Below are 20,190 nucleotides of genomic sequence, written 5' to 3'. Positions count from 1 at the left end.
CCCCAGCAGCCACATCCCAGGCAACTCCAAGGACCCGAGCATCCACTTCCAAACTTCATGCAGAAGGTATCGGGGATTTTAATTCCAGATTACGCTGCCCTGACTTTGTGAAAAAGAAATGTCTACTGAGAAGATAGACAGTAAGAGAAATAGCATGTTGTCCTTGCCCCTGGACTCACCATCTAGTATGAATACCTTCCTCCTTTGGGGAGATGGATAGGTTGTTTTTCCTTTGCCCCTGTATCCTCTTTGATTTTGTTTCAAGGGAGTCTGTGAAAAAAAAAAGTATGTTTTTTTGAATCAATCCCATTCACACTAAAGAAACCACAATATCTTACTTTTTACTTCATTTAAAAAATAAAACTCTTTTACCTCCTCTACAGAAAGCTAAAGGGTATGGAATCGAGCCTTTTCTATAAAAGTTGCTTTTCTTAGGAAAGTTTGCCATTCCTGGCCAGGTGTTGGTCAAGGTGCCGCACATGTTCTGTAGATGCCTTTAAATTTCCTTTTCCAAAAGTCAGTGGGAGCCTGCAAAACACCAAAGGTGTGGATGAGTATGGCTCAAAGTAACAAATTATAGCTAATGTACTTTCTGTGGATTAGAAAGATGAAATTATAATTTCAATTGGAAGCAGGCTCTGGCTCCACACCTCCAGAACATAGTAAATCTCCCATTTGAACACTCGCACCTCTGAGGCTGCCTGACTGAATCAGAGCCCAGAGGCTGCCTGCTTTCGCTGGCTTTTGCAGACTGACTTCTCCACTGGGCACATACTGTGATACACAATATATTCTCACCCCTATTGGTTTGGTTTTGTGTAGTTGTTGGGTTTTTTTGTTTCCCTCTGTTTTGTTTTAGGAAGTCTCACTGGAAACAATGCTTGACTTAAAAATTTGAATTTGAATCCAGCATACTAGTAATTGCCTTGAACTTGAGCAGCCTCCTGAGCCTTTCTGCATGTTAGTTTCTTATCTAGAAAAATGGCAATAATGATACAATTATACAGGTTTCTGGAAGAATTATCACAGCACAGGTGAAAGTGCCTATACACAGAACCTCAGATATTTATGCAGTGCTACAGAGGAACCGTCACTTGAATAGCAAATATTCTGTGTGCCTTTCACCATAATAGTAGAGCAGGGCTCAAAAACAAGACTTTGACTTCAAATAGGTCACAATCTCATAATAACTAACATGTATCAAGCACCTATTATGTGCTACATGCTGTGCTAGGTATTTTAATATGCATTGTCTAACTTCTCATAACAATACTATGAGGCAAATATTATCATAGCCATTTTGCAGATGAGAAAATGAAACCTGGAAAAGTTAAATCAATTCCCCAAAGTCACAAGATTAATACATGGCAATGCTGGGACTAGAATGTAGGCCTGTCTGTCTTCTAACAGTCCTCCAGTGCAAGCTGAGAGCGCATCAGACACATGCACAAATACACACAGAGTTAATCATATTCCAGAATGCTCCCCACTCTCATTCAGGACTCAGAGGGTTAAAGAGAAGATGACAAAATAGCATAAACAGCTGGTTCCAAGGTGCTAGTTGCTCTTCTGTGATACCATTTTGTTTGTGCTTCTGCAGCTGTACCAGAAAGTTTTTGTTCTCTGAAGAAAATACTGAACTGAAAAGATAATTGGTATTCAAGACACACATGTTTTCTACCAGCAAATAAGAAGAAAGCACAACAGTATTCTTGAAGGATGTTGATTTTTTTGTGTTTTGCAATTCTGCATTTTCAAAAATGACATCTGTTTTGTGAGTGACTAAAAACTCTGGAGGAAGAATTTGTAAAAGGAAATAAAATTGTGTTTCTGAGCATTTTCCTCCTTACTCCCTTCAAATGATGTTTAGTTGGCCCATTTTCCCCAAAACATTGTCAAGGCAGAAGTGTTCTATTTCCTGCCCACATTTCTGACAGGTTTGAAATGATGTTCCAGTGGCAAATATTTTAAAAGTTTCTTTTAGCACTTTTCCCCCATGTATCAAATCATTCTTTCTTTTGAGCACTCAGAAAAAAATTGTGCCTTCTAGGAGCATAAATGAATATAATGCATCCCATTTATATCATGCATTTCTAGAAGGAACTCAAAAGTATTTTACTGTCTTCACTTTTCCAGGCTGTTTATTTTTTGCTGGTGCATCAACAAATACAAAAGTTTAAGAGAGCCATTTCTTATTCATTCCCATCTCTCTGATTTATCACTTCCTATTCCATAAATTTCCAGCCTCTACTTCACACAAATAAAAAGATGCAGTAACTCATGTAGTTTGTCAGCTAAATCCGTCTTAGAGAAGAATGAATATTAACTAAGGTCATCTGAGGACGTCCCCCCTCTAAATGGCACCGTGTCAGGTTAAACCCCCATTCTTCCAAATCTGTACATGGCCACTCTGCAAGAATCACCTTCCTCTTCTGAAAACATATGACAGCTTCCAAGTTATAACTGGCAGAATCAATGCCCCTCAAGGTGGGCAAAAACTCCTGGACCACAGGTGCAAGTCTTTCTCCTTCCGCCTTTGCCCAGAATTTATGGAGCCACACATCACAGAGAAATGAAATCTAAATGAATCTTTGGGAACTCTCACGAGGCAGAAATTTCCCAAGTTGTCCTGATGATTGAGCTCACATTTATCTGGCCCCATAATTCACCAACCGTAAGCCCTGTTGGCACAATGCTGCTTTCTCAAAGCTTATATATGTCATTTTTGTTGTGATATCTTAGTCATACACACTTCAACTTTCTCTGGATTTTGGGCATTGACTAGCCAAGCACACCTGCCTCAGTGTTTGCTTCCTGGCACAATCCGTCTGGCCCTTTGCTATATATGGATTTCATGTTTCCTCTTTGGAAGTACTTAAGCAGAAAGTCCCAGACTGCTTCATATATAGGATGGCTCTCTTGTTACAAGCCTGGAGAGACCAAAGCTACAGATGAGTCTGCCAAGGGAAAAATCATATACCTTATCCTTGGCGTCAGAGTTTTCATCAGCAGAAGCCAAACAGAATGCTACTCACAAGTAGAGAAATTTATATACAAATAATAGAAGTAGCATATGCGTCAGGAAACTCAGGTGGAACAAGAGTTCCACCATGTCTGATGATTTGTGAGTGGGACCTCCATTAGGCACACTTCTCTACCTTTTGAATAGCTTCCGGTGTCACCAATGAGATCCTTCACATTACAAGATGGACTCAGCCACCTGCCCATCACAAAGACATGTCTCCTCCAGAGTTGCTCTGCTGGAGAAGCTCCTGACACTGGAAACTCTGGTACAACGTGAAAGACAGTCCTCACATGTCCGGCGTGGGACAGGGAGGTAGGTCCCAGATTCATTTTTAAGTCACAGTGAAGCATAGGAAAAGTTGAAATGAGCAACGTGGCCTCATTCGTTGTGCACATATGTCACATCATGCATAGCTTCCTTCTTTAGACAAGATGCTCTCGGGCAGTGTAGACAAATTCATGATTTTGACTATTTTCATTTGCTTTTTGTGGTTCCCACAGCTTACATCCTGTTTTTTCCATTTTGTATAAAAAAATTCTTTTCTTAGATGTTGTCAGGGGTTTCATTTATTTTCCTCCAAGAATTATCTATCTATTCTTCTATACTTCTAGATTGCCACTCTTTTCAATTCACTTTTTCTTCTATCCTCAATTCTTATTGTGAACTTGGCGTCCTCCATATACTTGTCTACTTGAACAACTGACCGTGAATGACATGGCCTCTCCTCATCTTTCTAAACTTCACTGGACCCTCAAGGCCCATTCCAAATCCCAAATTCTTCACCTAGCTGTCTGAGGTACTAACCAATGCCAATCTCTCCCACAGCATCACACCTCGACCACAACACATGAGTTTCATCTAGATGTGCTATATTACCCCAACTAGAAACCTATGACCTTCCACTGGCAGTAAGCACAGACTTAGGCACAAAACAAGCATTCAAAAAACACTGAGACACAAATGGCTACAGAAAAATTAGAAATGTAGATACACTTAAGAAACTTACATGTATTTGTATATTTATCCAACAATGTTTATGAAAACCCTAAACTTCTATGGTAGGCAGAGAGGAAACAGAGACACATATGTCATAATCACTGTTCTCTAAAGATTGAGTGGGAAGAATACAAATACAAACAAAGAAGTGTCTTAATGTGCCATGATATTCTGTGTAGAAATAATTAAAGGGAGGGCTCCTGGGTGGCTCAGTCGATTAAGCATCTGCCTTTGGCTCCCGTCATGATCCCAGGGTCCCGGGATCGAGTCCCGCATCGGGCTCCCTGCTCAGTGGGAGCCTGCTTCTCCCTCTGCCTGCGGCTTGCCCTGCTTGTGCTCTCTCTCCCACACACACACAAATAAATAAAATCTTTAAATAAATAAATAAATAAATAAATAAATAAATAAATAAAGGGAATAGTAGGAGCACAATGGAGAAAGTGGTCAATTCTGTCCGGACTCGGGATTGAAGGGATGATTTAGCTGGATTTTGAAAAAATGACTGAGACAGCAAAGGACAAATCAAGAGTGTTCAGGATAAAGGGAGCAGGTTGAACAAAGTCAGGATAAAATATTAACAATCCACAAGGATGTTAATTCAGCAAGTACGAAATAGAGTCTAGGAAATAGCCTCCTTAGCAAGTATCCCCTGAGAAATTCTGATGAAGGTGAGCCCAGAACCATACATGGACCCAGAGAAATAACAGTCCACATTCTAGTTCTTGACAAACTTGCTAAGAAACATTTGATGGTGGGTAAAACACCTTACTTGGCTTGATGAGAGAGAAGATCCACTCGGGTGTGGATAGGTCTTTCCTCCAAACCCCTGCTTCAGTGAACCATCCAATATATGAACCTGGACCTGGATATTATCTCTCACTTTATAATCCTTCAGTGACATCCCCCTGACCACAGAATGCTTTAGTGGAGCATCCCTGGCCTCACCTCTAGTCTCACTGAATTGGCCCTCTTCCCGGGCCCCTAGTCTCACTGCTCAAACTCTACCTTACAATTATATCAAACGTCATGCCTTCTGCTGCTGCTTACCGTTGCTATGAAGTTATTAAAATTTAAGACACATATAGAAAGTTTCTACTGAGGATATCCAATTAAATAAGGTTATTGTTCTTATAGAAACATAGGATTGACTTAAGTGTTAAGAGTGAAATACCAGAGCACATTCCTTTTGTCTGTGGAATGTTAAATTGTCTCACAAATAAAACCAAAGGAGTTCAAAATTCTGAGAGAATGTTAAAAGATATCCCATGAAATAAGGAGAACATAGAAGCAAAAAGTATCCTAATCTCCCACTCCTAATGAGTGTATGTACACACACATATATACATGTGTGCGTGTGCACACACACACACACACACACAGATGTCTCATACCACTGGAGGGCATCCTGGAATCTGTGCATCACCAAAATATTCAGTGATAAAGACATTTTCTTCCTGGCACATTAGAGAGAGAAACTGAGACCAGACAGCTAGTAAGATAAGACACACTCTCCCTTCAGGAGCACATGCTGCTTTGGCAAACACAAATATCACTCACTCACACACACATGTACTCAAGCCTGTGCATAATTCTCTTGACAACTCCAACTTATAACATTAGCATATGAATACCGAGGCTTACAGTGATATTCGCCCACAAAATGGAATTTATAATATAAATGCAATAAAAAGTATCTGAAAGATTACTCTTCTCTCTGAATTGAGTCCGTCAGAGCTTGTATGTAAAATATATGTAATATCTGTATAGAACCCAGTGTAAATATATTCTTCCTGCATGCTCCCATGGAGAAAAGCTGAGATGGTTAGGACAATACTAAATTCATACCTCCTTCCTAAATAATGCATAAAATAAATGGCTCCAACTCCCCAGCTTTGTGCATGTGTGTCTCCCCATTTCCAATATTTCACATGTATTAGGCCAAATGTGAGTTTTTTTTTCAAGGTCTCTCTGTCTTCCTTTTATTTTTGTTAGATGTCCTTTTCCCCGCTGCCAAGAATCATTCACAACTCCAGTAGGAAGATTTTACAATTGTATCCATAATCTACTCAAACCAGAACCAGAAATTATTAGTACATGTGATATGTCTTTCCCAGTAGATTATAAGCTCCTTAAAGGGAATGACACTGACTTGTTTGTTTTTAAAGTCATGTCATCTTTAAAGGCATGTGCCTGCAAAAGCAATGATTTATCATTTCATGTGCTTCTGCACATTGGCTGGTGGTTCCTGCCATGCCTTTACCTGGGCTCACTCAAGCGGCCCCGTTCATCTAGAAAGACTGGCTGAGCTGGAAGTTTCTAGCCTCACTCACAGGTCTGGCAGTAGGTGCCACCTGTCAGCTGGGCTTCCTTAGTCCTTTTCCGCGTGGCCTCCTTCCTCCAGCTGGCTAGACTTGCTCCCTTACACGCTGCCTCAAGGCAACACGGCTAGGCCTCTTACAGCCTTCCCACAGAGGACACACAGCATCACTTCCACCAAGCTGGATTGGTCAAAGCAAGTCAGAAGGCAGCCCAGGTACAGATGCAGGGAAATAGACACCACCTTGTGGTAGGAGCAGTGGCAAAGTCACCGGCCAAAGGGGCAGGCATCCAGGGAAAAGGGAGACTTGGTAGCCATCCTTATTTCCCACACCAACGGAGGCTTAAGACACAAACGGTAGTCAAAATTTTTTTTGTTTAAATCATTCCTTTATGTATTCATTCACCCATTTAACAAATATAAAGTGCCTACAATGTAAAGGGTACTTGGTTAGGCTCTGGAAATAGAGTTGGCAACAAGGGAGCACCAGTTCTTGGTCTTATGGAATTTATGAAGAGTCAATGAATGAGTGAGTGATAGAAAAGTGATAAGCAGCTAGGTGGCCCTTGCAGAGATAATGGCCTCAAATTCTAGGCTCCCTTCATAGTTAAAAGTTTATAAATTTTAAAATGCCTGAATACCTTATTGGAAGGGGGGTCCTCAATCCAGGATACTATCAAGGGACTAAAGTCAGAGTTGGATTCCAAAGGGCTGGGATCGGAGCAACACATTCCTGTTGAAGGCAGAATAGGTTACAAGAGCCAGAGGGTCCTGCTCGATTTTCAATGTGAAAGACTCCAAGATCACCAATCAGTTAAGGTCTGGCAGGAAAAAGAAAGGAAGCTCAGAGGGAATTTGGGGAAAATTAACAAAGAAACTATATATAGTCATAGGGGAAAAGCTAAAAGAAACATCAGGAGATACTTAGCTATCCAAAGACAAGCAATGAAAGGAAGATATTACCTAGCTCTGAAGCAATAGAAAGCGGAAATATTTTGATTTTGGGGTGTTTTTGTTATTGTTGTTGTTGGTTTGTTGTTTGTTTTTTTGTTTTTCAGATAGATATATTTCAATTGACCACTTCAAGAATATCTTGCAGATATTTGCACTAGCAGAATCTTAAGAAATTCCACATCTTGCATATTTGTGACTGCCAGAATTTTTTTATTTGTATCTCTTAGGAGATTTAATTTTTATTTCTTCCGTGTTATGTTTATATATGTACATTTGTTTCTCCCAGTAGATGGTGAGCATTCTGAAATCAAAACACATTTTTGAAAAATTAATCTCTGTATCTTCACAAAGCTTAGCTTGGTAGGTACTAACACTAAATATATATATTTACTTAAAGAAACATGGTTAGAAAATGGTTGACCTTATCTTCACGTTAAAAAAAAAATTACCTTTTGAGGAAATGCTTTTACCAGATGAGAGCTGGAGGTGTGGAAGAGAACACTCTCGGCAAGACTTAGAGCCATGGAAGAATCCACTGCCAGAAGAGCAATTCCAAAACACAGGTATAGCAGGGTAATCTAACCTTTTCTCTCCTGCCTGCCCTTCATTGGTCAGATCCAACCAGAAGCCCAAGAGTATGGAGTCCTCCACCCCACTACATCTAATAAATCATGGGTTGGCCATGATACCACCAGACAAAACAGAGTACAGTAGAAGAAGGAGTTGAAACTTGAGAATTATGGAAGTGATACATTTACTATTGAAGTTGTGAGCTTAAGATGGCTGCAACCCATCTGATTATGGACCTCCTGTAGGTAGTTGAAAATATGAACTTGGAATTCAAGGGGACACAATGGAGCTAAAGATCAAGATTTGGAAATAATTAGCTTAAAATAGTTGCTAAAGCCATATGAATGTGTAACATGGCCCAGACAAAATATGTAGAGAGACAAAAGAATAAGTTAAAATTCCAGCTCTGATGTACTAGGGACATACAAATAGAGGGAGGACAGCAATAGAGAAAAGACAATGAGATAAGTTAGAAGAGAATCAGAGAAGAGTGAAATCTGAAAATTCAAGGGATAAGAGTGTTTCAAGAAGTTAACCACTGATGTCAAATGTGATCGATTAACCAGAAAAGAAATTACTGAATTTGGTAATTAGAAAGTCATTGGTGATCTGCATACATACAAAATGATGATGTCCTCCAAAGGCTCCTGCAGCTGGTATTATTGGACTAAATAAAGTTTAGATTTATGTTCATTATATCTGTAGATGACCCCTTGTTGAACAGAATTACTAATAACTTAAATGATACCTCAGAGGATGAAAGTAAACAGTACGTCTTAAAATGGCCAGGTTAGGGGCACCTGAGTGGTTCAGTCAGATAAGGGTCTGACTTCAGCTCAGGTCATTATCTCAAGGTCCTGGAATCAAGCCTCATGTGGGGTTCTGCACTAAGCAAGGAGTCTTCTGGTCCCTCCCCTTGCTCCTCCCCCTGCTCATGCTTTCTCTGTCTCTCTCAAATAAATAAATAAAATCTTTTAAAAAATAAAATGGCCAGCTTAGAAATACATGCATGCATATATATATATACATATATATATATACATATATATATATATATATAACAGGTGCAAGGCATATACATAGGTACCAAATATAAGTATATATATCTATGGGAAATAAACATAAGCAAGGAAGAAAACTATTTGGATAATGCATCATTTCATATCAATAATACTGTTATGATGATAGATATTTCTATCTTATTCTATGCTATACAGAATGATTTACTCGGATACCAACATATGACCCCTTAAAAATAATTCTTCTACTATTTATTAATCAAAGCAGTATGCACATAAGGAAAAATAAAGTGGCTTAGCGTCAGTGAACTGCTATTATGGTCTGTGCAGATTTCGGCATCATGTAGAGTACATAGGACATTTCAGATAATGTCCCTCCCTCCAGCTGTATATAATCTATTTTTTCCAGATTTTCCAAAAATTTCAAGTTTAATTCTCTGCCTTCTTTGAATATCCCTCAAAATAACTTGATCTTTACAAACTTTGAGAGCCTGGAATTTTTTTTTTCCCCTACATTTTGAAGACTCTGATGGAAAGGATAAAGAGAATGGAGAAATGGGAAAGAAAAGAGTAGATGCCACAGAAATGTACTGGAGGTGTCAGATGGAGCCCTTTGCCCCTTGGAGACAGAGGCTTACTCGGCCAGAACCCCAGCTTACTCCTTGGCTGCTTGAAGTGTGATGACTGTCCCATAATTCTTGCCCATCTCCTGCCATACTCCTTGGCTGCTGAAAGTCTGAAGATTGTCCCATAATTCCAAGCTCATTTCCAGTGATCATACCAGCATCATTCTCCTAGTCTGTCTTGTTCCCTTTCCTAGATTCCTCTGGGCATGCAGCTTAGGCCTTACACCAGTTTCCACTGATATCTACTCCTTTCCAAGCCCTTCATCAGTTTTGGAAGAACTCATTCAAGCTGCAGATGGTTGTCAGGAAGGTCACATCACCACCTCCTGCCACCTTCCCCCTACATGTTCTTCCTCCCTACCTTCTCATTCGGAAGCATTTGCTGTACCCCAGCCCTCACCCTCTATGTTCTTCCAGGCAGAATTAGCTCTCCCTTTCTTATGAACTCTTAACACTAAAAGAGGCTTGGTGCTCAGCTTCTCTCAGACTTTCTTACACAGACTCACTGATGCTCTTAGCGGAACCCAGGCCTGAGCACTAACAGGACCTATTATCTGTCAGAAGCGGAGAAGATAGAGATAACATGTCCATCACATGCAGCTTTTCTCCATTACAGGGCATCACAGTTGTGTGGTTACACAGCTCACTCCAGATCAAACTCTGTCCCCTGAAATGGAACAAACTCCCAGAGTGAAAATCTAGCAAAAAAGAAGTTAGCCTTTATAAAATGCTTTAGACATATTCTCCACAAGCATTTTATGTAAACATTCTAGTGCAATATCTCCAAGAAGGTGTACCTAAACTGGTCGAAATGTTGGAAATCTGGGAAGGGAAAGTAAAAAGCCATGTGCTTCTTAAATTTATTTCCCAAACCCTCAAGTATGTTAATGAGGCAAGAAGTGAAAAACAGCAGGTCAGGTTCCCACTTCTCCTATTGAAATGTTATCACAATTTAACATCCTAGAAAAAGGGGCATGCCTGTGATATGCTAATGACTTCAAACTGGGAAACCTGCGAGTTTCTCAACTTGGGGAGAAGCTCATTAAGCCTTTAGTTTAAGAAAAAAGTTCATTTTGGTCTCTTGAAAACTAGACCTTTCCTTATCCTTGCCCATGTCCTTTTCTTCTATGCTCCAGGAATTCTCCTTACAGTTTGCTATTTTCTCCTGTAAGCTAAGCTTGGTTTTGCTTCCCCGCTGGGTTTTTTTTTTTTTTTTTTAACATTTGTCTTTTCAAAGAGAGAGAATTGACCTCCAAGTTCACCTTCAATTCCTTATACTCTAACACTCTACCTATTAGGATTTTGGGAGAACTACGATATAAGATATGATTTTGTAAAGGCTTCTATAAGGGTAGAAACTGCTGCTTCAGCCACATTTCTAAACATCCCATTATTAGGGGAAAGAGTGAAATTATAGCAGCTAATAAGTACCTATTTGCACAAGGGCCTGTACTGTTTTTTGAAGCTCTAATCTCTTAGTTTTCTGGAAATAAAAAGTTCTCTCTTCTAGTCTTTCATTGTGTTCTTAGTTGGATCCATTTCTTCCTCCCAAACATTGGTGTTCCTAAGATTGCACCCATGGATAAGTGGGCTTCTCACTCTACACTTTATTCCTTATAATCTTATCTAAAAGTGGGTGTATGTATGAGACAGAGAGAGAGAGAGAGAGAGAAAGTCTAAAGCTCTAGGGAAGTGAAGGGCTTGAGAAATAAATTTAAAAGCATCGATTTAAAAAACTGAAGTTACATAAAGTACATTTCTTCCAACAACAGGAAAAGAATTATATTAGAAATCAGTAACAAAATATAATTTAAAAGTGCTCAAAATTTTGAAAAAAATTAAAACTATGAGTCAAAGAAAAAATAGATAAATTCCTTGAAAATACAACTTACTAAGATTTTCAGCAAAAAGAGGATGGGGAAATCTGAATAGTACTGCTCTTATTTAAAAAATCAAATCTATAGTTTGAAACCTTTCTACAGAGAAAACTTCAAGCCTAGATGGATGAACTGGTACATTCTTCAACATCTAAGGTAGAAAAACACCAATCACACACTGATCCAGAAAATAAAAAATGAAGAAACACAATCCACTACATTTTACAAGGCCAGCATAAATTTAATACCATATTCTTCCAAAGTCATTTTTAAAAAGGAATATCACAGGCTAATCTCTCTTCCGAACACAAATTTAAACTACAGCTATATATATTAAAAAAAAGATAATATATCATGGCAAAGTGGTGTTTATACCAAGAATGCAAGGTTATTTTAACACCATAAAATCAATCAATTAGTAAAAATCACCATCTTGACAGAATAAAGAAGAAACATTACAGTCATCTCAATTAAAAACTTTTGGCAAAATTAAATTTCTCAATAACTATATTAAATTTAAAAATTGAATTAAATCAAAAGAAGTCTTAGAAACTAGTGATAATGTAATAATATAATAGAAACTAGTGATAATATAATAATATAATAGAATATAATAGAATAGAAAATCAGTGATAATATAATAATATAATATGGAAAGTATATTTCCAAGAACCCAAATATGGGGTCATCATAATAATGATGAAATATTGAAAGCATTGTCTATGCAATCATGAATGAGACAATGATACCTTCTATCACTTTAGTTCAATCATTTGCTGGAAGAATTAACTACTGTAATAGGAGTATATATATATATAGACATTGACATAAATTGACTATATATATATATAGCATATATATATCAATAATGATTTTATTTTTATAAAAATAATGATTTTAAAAGGAATAATAAAACACTAATTGTTTAAAGACAAATTATTATATATGTGGAATATCCAAAAGAATATACAGATAAACAGTAAGAATTAATAAGTAAATTTAACAAGGTCACTGGATAGAAGTTCATTAAACAAAATATAATTGTATTTCTAAATATAAATAAGAGAAAATTAAATTTTAAAAGTGATATCGCTTATATAGGCACCAAAAACATCAAATACTTAGCAATAATTTTATTTTTTATTTTTTATTTTTTTAAAGATTTTATTTATTTATTTGACAGAGAGAGACACAGCGAGAGCAGGAACACAAGCAGGGGGAGTGGGAGAGGGAGAAGCAGGTCTCCCGCCGAGCAGGGAGCCTGACGTGGGACTCGATCCCAGGACCCTAGGATCATGACCTGAGCCGAAGGCAGACGCTTAACGACTGAGCCACCCAGGCGCCCTACTTAGCAATAATTTTAATAAAAGGTGTGTAAAACACCCTCCCGGGAAACTAAATTTTACTGAGATAAAGAAGACCTAATTAATGGCAGAACATACATAGATTAAAGGTTCACTTTGGTAGAAATACCATATTCCTCAAATTGATCCATAGATCTCATGCAATCCATCAAAATCACAAACGAATTTTTGTGTGGAATTGACAAGGTGATTGCAAATCTACATGAAAATCCAAATGGCTAACAATAGCAGAAATAATCTTGAATAAGAACAAAGTTGGAAGACTTACCATATATTAAGACTCACTATAGAGCTTTAGTAACTAAAATATTTGTGGTAATGACACAAAGGTAGACAAATAGACCAATAGAAAAAATAGAAAACATAGAATCATATTCACATATATATGGTCACTTGATTAATAGTAAGGCCAATAAGTAAGTCTAAATAAATTTAAAAGGATTGAAATCATACAAAATATGTCTCTGACCACAATGGAATGAAATTAAAAATCAAAAAAGGTAGAAAATTCAGGAAATTAACAATTATACGAAAATTAATCAGCACACTCCTTTTTTTTTTAAAGATTTATTTATTTATTTGAGAGAGAGACAGAGACAGAGAGAGTGAGCAGAGGGAAAGAGAGAGATAAACAGACTCCTTACTGAGCAGGGAGCCCGACGTGGAGCTTGATCCCAGGACCGTGAGATCATGACCTGAGCTGAAATCAAGAGTTGGATGCTTAACTGACTGTGCCACCCAGGTGCCCCTAAACAGCACACTCTTAAATAATCAATGGATCAAAGAAGAAACAACAGGGAAAATTAGAAAATACTTTGAAATGAATGAAAACAATAAAACAACCTGCCAAAACTTATGGGATGCAGGTGAAGTAGTGGTTAGAGGGAAATTTATAGCTATAAATGCCTGTATTTTATTAAAAAAAAAAAAAAAAGATCTCAGAGCGCCTAGGTGGCTCAGCCAGTTAAGCCTCCAAGGGGAAGCTAACATTAATCAAGTGCCTTCATGTTCCCAAAGTTCTCTAAATATCCTTTTATTCAATCCACACAATAACATCATCCAAATGACCTAAGAAACTTGGAGAAGTTTGTCCTTGGCTCTTTTTCTCAATATTTTATTTACTGTCTTGGTTAAATAAGTTCTCCATTTAACACTGATTAAAGTTCTTTGTGTAAAAAATTTATAGGATACAGATATGCATGCACACACACACACACACACACGATGGTTTGCATATATAGAAAATCTAAGTTTATTCAAGTAATACATAGTTAAAAATAAATAAAATTTTTAAAATTTTTACATGGCAAAAAAGCTGGAGGGGATATATAATAGAATAAATAAAAGACATTCATAATTATTCCAAAATTCTGCAATGCCCAAACAAAAACCTTCAAGATGAAATTTGACATTTATAAGTATAAAATCCAGTATTTTGGTTGAAGAAACCAGTTAGATGTTCAAGATCAGGGGGAAAGGCTTGAAATTAGACCTCACTGAAAGCAAAGAAACCTTACTTAACTCCAAGCATATTAGGTGGTAATGGTCATTAAACAAACAATACCCATATCTGTCATAAAATGAATGATACAATCTTACACAGCATTTATAAAGAATTACAGCAAGATCTGGAGAAGTAAAAATTTTCACTGTTACATGCCAGTTGTTGATTTCTGGGAGCCACACTTCAAGAAAGACAATGCCAAACTCTGGAGTGTACACAGGTTAGATCTAAAAATCATTTTCTTTTTTAATTTTACAAATACCAAGTATCTACCCAGTGCTCAACATTTTTCTAGGAAGATTCAAGTTTAACCCATAGTTCCTGCCTTCAAAGAACATCACAAACAATTATCTGACATATTCCTCAATCACACTGCCCTCCTCCGGGCTCTGCCCATTCAACCCCTAAGCAGATGGGCTCTGTTCATACCCATTCTAGGGTACACAGAACTCAAAGTATCCAGATGACAAGCAAGTTAGCCTACTTGGTAAGCCTGCTGTAACTCCTTGCTCTTCTGTTGAGAAATTAGGGTCCTTCTAGGTGCAGTGACTAAGGCCCTAAGATTATTGCCTGCTATGCAATTTCTCTAAGGCTATCTGGCCTTCCATACTTTTGTCTTTTAGATTGATACTTGCCTCTAAGTTTGAATTTCTCTACTGAAGCCTTTTTTTTCTTTTTAAGATTTTATTTATTTATTTGTCAGAGAGAGCACAAGCAGGGGGAACTGCATGCAGAGGGAGAAGCAGGCTCCCTGCTGAGCAAGGAGCCAGATGCAGGACTCAATCCCAGGATCCTGAGATCATGACCTGAGCCGAAGACAAACCTTAACTAACTGAGCCACCCAGATGTCCCATGGAGCCTTCTTGAGTAGTGTTAAAAATTGCCTTGATAATGACCATTGACTTGGTTTGCTGGTTAGGATCAGCTGAAGAGATTCAGTGTCTCTGTGATTCATCTAACCCTTGGGGTACGTTCTAGACCTCTTTGACACCAGCAGCCTCTAGATCATTGATTACCTGAAACTATGCTCCTGGGTATGTCCCTGGAAACCCAATGGGATGCATCATCTCCAGGTCCCAATGCCCTCCACATCAACCTTTTCTGCTTAAGACTTGCATTTCTCTGACAGTGAAGACAGACAATAATACAAATAATACAGGACAGTCAGAAAGAAAGAAAATAAGGCACGTTTTAATTATGGTTTTAAGGTGTTAAAACAAATCACTGTACAATTCTAAAGTAGCTCTTACCTGATTAGGGATTCAGAAAATAGTTTATAAAGGAAGTAACATTTGATCTTGGTTTTGAGTGATGAATAATTTTTATTACCAGGATTGCTGAAAGTAAGGGTGGATCCAGATTTTGTGTGGCCTGAAACCTGTAGAAATGACAGAAGAGGGGACTCATAAAATGCAAAGTGACAACACAAAATTAAGTATTCACCATTCATTAGATAATAATGATTATTCATTAAGCAATCATTTAATGAGAATGAAAAAAGAAATGTCAATGAACTTTTAAAAGCTGATAAGTACCAAAAACATCACAACAAGCAGAAAATAACATAATATTTATATTAACTTACTACCTGACATTTTTTGGCTACATACTCTTTAAATCACTTCTTCATATGATGCTAATTTTGTAATGTATTTCTAGAAAGAATAGAAAGATATTTCAATCTTTTATTGATTTGGTTGACCAAAATTTGTTTTTTATTACTTATAGTATAAAAGGGTTCCTTTGATTTCATAACTCATTACACTTAATGTCACATAAATTTTTAGGAGTATTGTCAAATTTGGGGAAATATCTGCCAAGTTCTTTTCTTATAAGAGACCTATTTACTGTAGTACTGCTATAAGCTTACATCCTAAAAGCATAAGAAGTCTGATAAATGGTATTTTGTGTAGGTCCACCAAAATATATATATATATATATATATATATATATATATATATATATATAGTGATAATTTTATATGCTATGTTACCATGTAGAGATCTGCCAAGAGAGCTTCTGTCTTAACTATGTCAATAAGGACAACTTTGTTCTTATTTACTACGTATGTACATTTACTACAATTGTACATAGATGATTAAAAGAACGTCTCACAGACTAACTTCTAAAGGATACACTAGGATCTATAGGATATAGTTACACTGATGTGCAACCTCTCATCCTGCCATTGTGGTGTTTTTTTTTTTTTATCTTTTGTTAATCAGCATACATCACATCATTAGTTTGTGATGTAGTGTTCCATGCCATTGTGTTTTGATGCTGGTAAGTAGGCCTAGCAGAAAGGAGAAGGATTTCTGCAACCCATTCCTACACTGGGTCAGCTTGAAATACCTACACATAAATGTGTCCAGTTGTAATAACTATACATCAAATGACTGCAAATTACATCTTTAACTATACATCAAATGACTGCAAATTACATCTTTATCCCACTGTACCGGTTTAAACTAAATGTATTCCCGATTCAGCTCCTCCTTAGCTCATTCCAGAAACGTCCAGAAATTTTTGAAGTCTAGATAGAGCTTGAATCTGTGGCTTACATTACATTACAGTTGGGTAGCACGAGTCTGTTTCATCCCACTGAGATACCACCTAAGCCCTCAAAGCTACTGCAATTGTACCAAGAGCTGAGGCATCCCAGCCATTGTATATTTAAGTAGCTTTTACTTGAAATTCTTTTTTTGCCTTTTTAAAAGTTTATATAAATTCAATTAGCCAACTTATAGTACATCATTAGTTTCAGATTCTTTTTTTTAATTTAACACATTTACCTGTTTTATTGGTATCACTTGGCTTTTTAAATATTTTTATTGAAGTATAACTGACATAAAACATGGGGAAGAAAGCAAGGTAAGTCAGAGTGGTGAGAGATAGTATGTTGCTTTGTAAAATTTACCCAAAAAATCATATGATCCTCCAAATGTATGGCCAAGGCCCTCCCAGACCCTTGAGTGGACCAATCAAGAGAAGGCCTTGAAGCTAAAGCTTCATCACTTCACAGTAAATACACCTCAGTCTTCAATGCATTTGTTTTTTGGTTGTTTTTATTGTTTTTTTAAATTGTATTTATTTATATGAGAGAGCATGAGCAGGGGGGAAGGGGAGGGGCAGAGGGAGAGGGAGAAGCAGGTTCCCCACTGAGCAGGGACCCCAATGTGGGACTCCATCCCAGGACCCTGAGATCATGACCTGATCCAAAGGCAGACACTTAACCGACTAAGCCACCCAAGTGTCCCAATATCTTACTGTTTTGATTTGCATTTCCCTTATGATTATGATGCTGAGCATTTTTTCATATTCCTGTTGACCATCTGTATAGTTTTGTTTTGTTTTGTTTTGTTTTGTTTTTTAGAAAAATGTCTATTTAGATTCTTTGGGATTTTTTAATTGGATTTTTTTTGTTATTAAGTTGCATGAGTTCTTTATGTATATTGGGTATTAACTCCTTATTAGATATATGGTTTGCAAATATTTTCTCCCATTCAGTAGGTTGCCTTTTCCTTTTGTTGATGGTTTCCTAAAAACTAAAGCTGTGCAGAAGTTTTTTAGTTGGTTGTTGTCCCATTTGTTTATTGTTGCTTTTATTGTCTTCACTTTTGGTATCCAAAAGATCATCTCCAAGACCTATGTCAAAGAGCTTATTGCCTATGTTTTCTTCTAAGAGTTTTATGGTTTCAGGTCTTACTTCAAGTCTTTAATCCATTTTGAGTTAATTTTAGTGTACAGTGTACTTTAGTGTACTTTCATGATGATGGCAGCTGAGATTAAAAAGTGAATGGGTCCTGGAGCAACAGCTGGTGGTGCAGAGAAGTCCAATGTGAAAATTCAGAGCACTCCGGTCAAGCAGTCAGGTGGAGGTTGCTGCTAAAATTTGCCTCCGTCCTTCTCTCACAGCAATGAATTTGCAATCTGAACCCAAGTGAAAAAACAAAATTGCCTGAATTGTACTGTATGTAGCTGCACTACAACAGATTCTTACCATCTCCACAAAGGTCAGAGATTGTAGATGGTCAATACTGACTTTTTTTTATTCCCTTGACTCAAGACAGCTAACTTCATTTTCAGAACTGTTTTAAACCTTTGTGTGCTGGTTTATAAAATAATGTGTGTAATCCTTGTTGCTTTTCCTGATACCAGACTGTTTCCCGTGGTTGGTTAGAATATATTTTGTTTTGATGTTCATATTGGCATGTTTAGATGTCAGGTTTAGTCTTCTGAAGATGAAGTTCAGCCATTTTGTATCAAACAGCACAAACAGTGTCTGTCACTTTCCGTGCATAAAGTTTAGTGAGATGTTATATGTAAGATCTGATTTGCTAGTTCTTCCTTGTAGAGTTATAAATGGAAAGATTACACTATCTGATTAATAGTTTCTTCATACTCTGCACATAGTTTGTGGCTGCAGAATATTGTAATTTGTTGCACACTATGTAACAAAACAACTGAAGATATGTTTAATAAATATTGTACTTATTGGAAGTAAAAAAATAATAATAATAATATACCGGTCTGGTTTCATTATTTTGCCTGTGGCTGTCCAGCTTCTCCAACATCATTTATTAAATAGATTGTCTTTCCCCTTTGTACATTCTTGGCTTCTTTGTCATAAACCAACCAGCTATATATGCATGGGTTTATCTCTAGGCTCTCTATTCTATCTCATTGATCTAAGTGTCTGTTTTTATGTTAATACCACATTGTTTTGATTACTATAGCTTTCTGACATAATTTGAAATTAGGGAGCATGATACCTCCAGCTTTGTCCTTCTTTCTCAAGATGGCCTTGGCTATTCAGGGTCTTTTGTGGTTCCATACAAATTTTAGGATTGTTTGTACAATTCCTGTGAAAAATGCCAATGGAATTTTGGTAGGGTTTGCACTGAACCTCTAGATTGCTTTGGGTAGTAAGGACATTTTAATAATATTAATTCTTCCAGTCCGTGAGCACAGAATACCTTTTCATTTATTTGTGTCTTCTTCAGTGTCTTTCATCAATGTCTTATAGTTTACAGAGTACAGATCTTTCACCTCCTTGGTTAAATTTATTCCTAGGCATTTTATTCTTTTCAAAGTAATTATAAATGGGGTTATTTTCTTAATTTCTCCTTCTGATAGTTCATTATTAGGGTATGTATAGAAATGCAACAGATTTCTGTATATTGAATTTGTATCCTGCACCTTTACTGAATTTGTTTATTAGTTCTAAGAGTTTTTTGGTGGAGTCTTTGGAGTTTTCAATATATACTGTCATGTCATCAGAAATGATGACAATTTTACTTCTTTCTTTCCAATTGGATGCTTTTTATTTCTTTTTCTAGTCTACTTGCTCTGGCTAGAACTTCCAGTACTATGTTGAATAAAAGTGATAAAGTGGGCATCATTGTCTTAGAGGAAAAGATTTCAGTTTTTCATCATTGAGTGTGTGAGCTGTGGCCTTGCCATTTATGGCCTTTATTATGGTGCCACATATTCCCTCTATACCCACTTTGTTGAGACTTTTTATCATAAATGGATGTTGAATTTTGTCACATGCTTTTTCTGCATCCACTGAGATGATCATATGATTATTATTCTTCATTTTGTTAATGTAATGTATCACATTGATTCATTTTCAGATGTTGAGCCACCTTTGCACCCCTGGAATAAATTTCACTGGATCATGGTATATGATCCTTTGAATGTATTGTTGAATTCGGTTTGCTAGTATTTTCTTAAGGATTTTTGCATCTGTGTTCATCAAGGATAATGGCCTGTAAATTTCTTTTCTTGTGGTGCCCTTGTCTGGTTTGGGCATCAAGGTGATACTGGCTTCATAAAATGAGTTTGGAAGTATTCCCACCTCTCTATTTTTTGGAAGAGTTTGAGAAGGATTGATATTAATTCTTATTTGAATGTTTAGTAGAATTCAGTAGTGAAG

At 37.0% G+C, this 20,190-nt stretch overlaps 1 long non-coding RNA gene across 2 annotated transcripts in view; it reads right to left on the bottom strand.

The window, feature by feature from the left end:
* LOC112823104 (uncharacterized) overlaps positions 1-20,190 on the bottom strand; it is a 62,779-nt gene that overhangs the window by 19,709 nt on the left and 22,880 nt on the right. For both annotated transcript variants that reach the window (XR_012378123.1, XR_003207935.2), the window contains exons 2-4: positions 15,503-15,630; positions 373-528; positions 180-270 (exon numbers count right to left, since the gene is read on the bottom strand). This is a non-coding gene — a long non-coding RNA (uncharacterized lncRNA). The remainder of the gene's footprint in view (positions 1-179; positions 271-372; positions 529-15,502; positions 15,631-20,190) is intronic.

This window comes from Callorhinus ursinus, unplaced genomic scaffold (assembly GCF_003265705.2).
Source record: "Callorhinus ursinus isolate GAN/ISIS: 27379988/994484 unplaced genomic scaffold, GSC_fseal_2.0 scaffold5, whole genome shotgun sequence".
In the NCBI taxonomy this organism is placed as follows: Eukaryota; Metazoa; Chordata; class Mammalia; order Carnivora; family Otariidae; genus Callorhinus; species Callorhinus ursinus.
The sequence above is the reverse complement of the archived record's forward strand: the minus strand, read 5'-3'. Positions and strand labels throughout refer to the sequence as shown.